Source organism: Heterodontus francisci, chromosome 35, assembly GCF_036365525.1.
Source record: "Heterodontus francisci isolate sHetFra1 chromosome 35, sHetFra1.hap1, whole genome shotgun sequence".
Taxonomy (NCBI): Eukaryota; Metazoa; Chordata; class Chondrichthyes; order Heterodontiformes; family Heterodontidae; genus Heterodontus; species Heterodontus francisci.
Window position 1 is genome coordinate 16,583,302 of NC_090405.1, and position 6,431 is coordinate 16,589,732.

Sequence of the window (6,431 nt, forward strand, 5' to 3'; positions counted from 1 at the left end):
CTGTCCAAACTAAAACCTTCTGCACTTCAGGGGACCGTATCCCTCTCTTCCCATCCTATTCATGTATTTGTCAAGATGCCTCTTAAACGTCGCTATCTTCCCTGCTTCCACCACCTTCCCCGGCAGCAAGTTCCAGGCACTCACCACCCTCTGTGTAAAGAACTTGCCTCGCACATCCCCTCTAAACTTTGCCCCCCTCGCCTTAAACCTATGTCCCCTCGTAACTGACTCTGTCACCCTGTGAAAAAGCTTCTGACTATCCACTCTGTCTCTGCCACTCATAACTTTGTCAACCTCTATCATGTCGCCCCTCCACCTCCATTCTCAGTTTTGGGAAAAATAGAGTATATGACTGTATCAGTAAGTAGGAAAAGTTAAAATATGTTGTGACCAGTGGAGACGTGTGATGAGAATAAACAGATCCTCCTCTGATTTCAACTACACAAGCATTTGTGATTTGGCTCTGTAGCTTAGTTGGTTAAAGCACCTGTCTAGTAAACAGAAGAGCCTGGGTTCAACTCCCAGCAGAGCTTTATTTCACATTTGTGATATGCTTTAGAAGTTTCCTTGTCAATCATTTATATCTCTGTTTTGTGAACTTGAACTTGGAATTCAAATTACATGATGAATTTCAGTCACAGGAGAAAACAGCCTTTGTGAAGGATGTGAGTTGGGAATGGCTGTTCCTCCTTGTCCAGAAATTCAGTGCTGATACGCCAAAGGCAACTTCTTTGATACAAATTTGTTCACGGTTACATTCAATCTGGAAAACAGCTCGACATTAATCTCACTGAAGGAAAGTGTGACTGCGTTGTATGTTTCAGAGTGTTTGTGTCGTTATGTGTTGCTTTTAACCGAGACTGGGGACATGACACGAGTGGGAAGGTTGATCCGAGGTTTGGAATATTTGTCAATCAGGAACAAGAAAAATCAAAGGAACCAAATAAGAAAACCTATGTCTCGTGGGTATTGAGAGACGGTGAGAAGATATTAAACTTTGTTCCATTCAATCCGGCTGCGATGAACTTTGAATTTTTCCGCCTTTTATAAACATTATTTGAAGGGTCTCTGTAACAATGTTCAGTGTTGAGGAGAGTGGGGTCTGGGTGAGCAGCTGCTGAGTGTGACAGGGTCAGGACTGGATGCAGGAAGTTCTCTGACACTCTCTCTCCCTCTCTCTCTCTGATGGCTTTGAGTTGATTTTCAAGTGTTTGAATAAATGAAGGAAGTTCCCTCCACCCATTTGTTTGGACAGACAGTGTAGTATAAGGATGTAAAGGGTTAATGCTGAAGATAGTGGGATCAACCCCTCCCACTGTCAGAGTGATGATGTAACAGTCACATGAGATGAGGTTTGGGAGAAGAGAGAGCAGCACCAAGGATGCTAGCTTAAGAGGTTTGATGAATGTGTATATAGTATTGTGTAAATTAGAAAAGAGTTCTTAGTTCTTTCAGCAGGAAATGTGTCCAGAAAATATTCAGGAGTCGGAATGCAGATATTAATTCCAAGTGACAGTTCTGGGTTCATTTAACAAAAAAAAGGTAGCGAATAATATTGCTCACTGATTGAAATCCCCCAGTGAGGAGACAGTTAAACAGGTGATCTGTTGGGGCATCCTTCGATCCAAGGTTTCGGCAGCATTTAATCTCCCTTTTTGGTGAAATTCTCTGTTATTTGCATCTTTTTTTAATCAGCTTTCATGGGTGAGTGAAAAACTCAAAAAAACTTAACAGTTCCATTCTTCCTTCTTCCCATCAGTTTCTCTTTTCTGTCTCAGATCAATATAATGATGAGAATCCCAATTTAATCTGCTGTTTCTGGTGTTTTATCCATTCCAATCAAAATTCAACATTCCAATCAAATCTATTTGTTATTCCACAGTGTCTCTCCATGTGTTTTATTCTGTTGTATTCTCTCACAGTCTGTTTGATGATCAATGTTACATCTCAGTCTCTGTTCTGGTGAAGATCAGAAGCAGTGTTATCTGTTTGCACCACCCGACAAGTCGGCCTGAGGCTGTGTCTCATCGATAATGTGGAGTTAGGAACATCGAAACATAGGAGCAGGAGTCGGCCATTCAGCCCATCGAGACTGCCCCGCCATTCAATATGATCTTGGCTGAACATCCACTTCAATGCCCTTTTTCCCACACTTTCCTCATATTCCCTTATGTCATTTGTATTTACAAATCTGTCAATCTCTGCTTTAAACATACTCAACGACTGAGCTTCCACAGCCCTCTGGGGTAGAGAATTCCAAAGATTCACAACCCTCTGAGTAACAACATTTCTCCTCATCTCTGTCCTAAGTGGCTTCCCCCTTATTTTGAAATTGTGTCCCCTGATTTTCGACTCCCCAACCAGGAGAAACATCTTAGCTGCATCTACCCTGACTGTCCTTTAAGTATTTTGTGGGTTTCAATGGGATCACCTCTCATTCTTCAAAACTCTAGAGAATACAGCCCCAGTTTCCCCAATCTCTCTTCATAGGACAATCCCACCATCCCAGGAACAAGTCTGATGAACCTTTGTTGAACTCCCTCCATGGCAATAATATCCTGCCTAAGGTAAGGAGACCAAAACTGCACACAGTACTCCAAGTGCGGTCTAACCAGGGTTCTATACAATTGAAGCAAGAATTCACTACTCCTGTAGTCAAATCCTCTTGTGATAAAGGCTAACATACTATTAGCCTTCCTAATTGCTTGCTGCACCTGCATGTTAGCTGTCAGTGACTTATTGACATGGACACCCAGATCACCCTGATATTCTATAACTCAGTTAATAAAGGAAAGGATTCCATATACCTGCTGAACCACCTTATTGACCTGTACTGCTACTTCAGGAATCTGTGGACATTCACTCCAACGTCCCTCACTTCCTCTACACCATTCAGTGTTTTCCCATTAATTGTGGATTCCTTTGCCTTTTTTGACGCGTGCTCTCGCTGTTCCCTGCTCTCCGAGTGAACTCTTGCTCCCTCTCTCTCCTGGGCTCTTGATGCTCCACTCTGCTCTCACTGTTTCCTACTCTCTTAATGTATCAATATTTGTTTGCCTTGTGTTTAATTTAAAATATGGATTAACTGTATTTTACAGTTGTAGGTTTTATTTGGTAGTCCTGTACAAGTTGTGGACTGGTATTTAATATTTAGCTCTGTGAAAACGATTGTGAATGAAAATATAACTTTCAATCTTATACATGGGCTGGTCTGCAAGCCCCAAGTCCTTCATTTTGTAGTAATGGAATTGATACTGTATCTTTCAGTCTTAATCTCTGTGGGATTTTTGAACTGGTATATAATGCATAACTTGGTCTAACGTTCTGATGTACATTATTGGGATTCAAAGGATGATAGGAAATAGGGGCATTAGGCCATTCAGCCCATCAAGCCTGCTCCAACATTCAAACAGATCGTGACTGATCATCTACCTCTACGCCATTTTTCCTGCGATCTCCATATCCCTTGATCCTGTTAGTATTTAGAAATCTATCGATTTCTGTCTTGAATATGTTCAATGATTGATCTTCCACAGCCCACTGGGATAAAGAATTCCACAGATTTCCCACCCTCTGAGTAAAGAAATTCCTGCTCATCTCAGTCTCAAATGGCCTGCCCTTATTCTGAGACTGTGTCCCCTTGTTCTAGACTCACTAGACAAAGGAAACATCCTATCCATATCTACCCTGTCACACCCTGTAAGAATTTTGTAAGTTTCAATGAGATCACCTTTCATTCTCCGAAACTCCAGAGAATTTCGGCCCAGTTTCTGCAGTCTCTCATCATAAGACAATCCCACCATCCCAGGGGATTAGTCCGGTGAATCTCTGTTGCACTCCCTCTGTGACAAGTCTATCCTTCCTTCAATAAGGAAACCAAAATAGTACAGAATATTCCAGGTGCAGTCTCAGCCAGACTTTATACAATTGAAGCAATACATCTTTAACCATGTACTCAAATCCCCTTTCAATGAAGCCAACATACCATTTGCCTTCCTAATTGCTTTCTGCACCTGCACACTAGCTTTTAGTGTCTCATGAACAAGGACACCCAGGTACCTTTGGACATCGACACTTCTCAACCTCTCACCATTTAAGAAATACTCTGTCTTTCTGTTTATTCTCCCAAAGTGGAGAAATTCACACTTATTTACATTATATTCCATCTGCCATGTTCTTGCCCATTCACTTACCCTGTCCAAATCCCCTTGAAGCCTCCTTGCATTCATTCTGTACCTTTCAATCATGCAAATTTTGTCTGTTCTGTTTCAAGGTTTATATTTAAAATGTAACCATGGTGACAGAGTTTATTTAGATCTGATGATGGGTTTGTTTTTGGACTGTGATTGATGTATCAACCTGTCAGCTGTATTGAATTGGAGTGAAATGGAAACAACTTCTGTCTCTCCTGCTGTTGTTTGACTGTTGGATTGAAAATGTGTCTCTCTCGACTTTGGGATCAGTGTCTGTCTGACTACTTCTTTTGTTTGTTCCAGTGGAACTGATGAGCTGGCAGTATCTCTGTGCTTTGGGAGTGATCCTGTACCGACTGTGTGTTGGAACGAGCTCGCTGCACTTTTCCTTGTGTCCAAGAATCACCACATCCATTCAGGTTCCTTCATGTATTTTCCTGCAGGAATGAAAGAACTGGTGAGATAGAAGATACAAAAGCGATCAATGTAATCGTCCCAATAATAATCATTATGAACAATCGCGAAATGAAAACCAGGAACACAAACAGTGTCAGTGTCTGACTCCACTGCAGTACTGCAGTATTCAGCTTCTGTTTACCAGGTGTTTGCAGTGGTTTTACAACAAGTTTGTGACATTCAGAAACAACACAAGCCCTGCACTGCTCAATGACTGGGACTGTCCGATAGAGCAGTGACCTTTACACAGTCACATTTCTATTTCAACGGAAAACAAGCAGCCACTATTTAAAATGTGCCTTTCACACTTCTCACCTGGTGTCTGCAATAAACGCTCGTTATTTTGCGGCTATTTTTCCGTCACTGTTCACGATCCAACAAACAGTGAGAGACTGGAACTAAAGCAGGAAAATTCCCTCTCCTTTGGGTGGTGAAATTGTCAGTGATTTTCAATAGTGATTTCTTCCCATTGTGTCTCCCTGAGCCTGTACAGACACTGTCCGAGAATGAACTCTCCCTTCCCCGTGTCCCCGGCTCACTCCATGTTCCGGGAGCAGCTCCTGCTCCACAGTGTCTGTTCCAAACACTCCCCGACTCCCCCTCAACTTCCCACCACTCAATGCTAATCTCTGAGCACATCTGCGGACACGCTCCCAAAGCAGTGGCTGCTGGAAGCAGATGCTGTTTGTTCCCTTCCCCCGGGCCCGGGAAGTCTCCATTAGCAGCTGATTTAAAGCATCTTCCCCTGATTGAGTGAATGGCCTCACAGACTGGGTTGGGGAAAGGCTGCGCATGCGCTCCACTCCTCATAGTGACGTCCCACAGGGGGCGGAGCAACACCGCGCGTGCGCAGATCTCTGCAGCAATTCAGCATTCAAACATCAATGGGAACTTTCCCCATTTCACCCTCATCAAAGTCCCAAAGAAAGTGAAGAGGGGCTTGGACTGGAGGGAGGGAGGGGCGGGATAGGGGGAACCTAGAACCCAGAAAGCTGCCCACTTGCCCCATTTAGATGTTCAATTTGCGGTCATTCCCTGCAGGAGGTTTGTTATTATTGAGCCCCTCCTGGTAAAACAATCCGATGGAAAGAGGGGAGAAAGGAGGGAGCCGGTGTGTTTGCTGGGACCTTGCAGAATTCATTTCAGCAGCAAAAGACCCGGGTTATATTAACCCGAGTGAAACACGCTGTCAGTGAGAGGAAAACCAAACGGCCCTTTTCATCTTTTCATTGGAAACAAAGTAGAGCCGGAAGTGCGGCGAGCAGAGCAGACACACAAGCTCAATGACAGGAGAGCTCGGCCGTCCCTGAGTTTCAGCTCCCGGCTCTTACATTTCCTCATCCACACTGTCTTTACTGTGGATGTTCAGGGGTTCCTTGTCGGATCTGAGGACTGTATCCATTAAACATTCTGAGTCAGGAGATTCACACACTCTCTGTTATCAAGATTTATGGGCAGGAATGTTTCAAAACTTTGTCTATTAAATCATTGTATTATTCACAGAACTAATGAGGCAATCGGTTCATTATTCAGGTCTTGAACTTGGTTTGGGTAGACCGAAAACTGAGAGGTTCAGCACCTCTCCAATCCTTCGCTATTGGCTGTGTGGCCTAATGGATAAGGCGTCTGATTTTGGTATATTTAATGAGGTTATCAGAAGATTGGAGGTTCGAGTCCTGCTACCGTCATTTTGGGCGATCAGTGTTTCGCACCGCAGCCTCACAGCTCCAGCGACCCGTGTTCAGTTCTGGCTAATGTCTGTGCGCAGTTTGAGTTCTCCCT

At 43.5% G+C, this 6,431-nt stretch overlaps 1 non-coding gene across 1 annotated transcript; it reads left to right on the forward strand.

Moving 5' to 3' along the window:
- Positions 1-459: 459 nt before the first annotated feature.
- trnat-agu (transfer RNA threonine (anticodon AGU)) lies at positions 460-533 on the forward strand. Its single transcript has one exon. It is a non-coding gene; the product is annotated as a tRNA-Thr (tRNA).
- Positions 534-6,431: the final 5,898 nt, after the last annotated feature.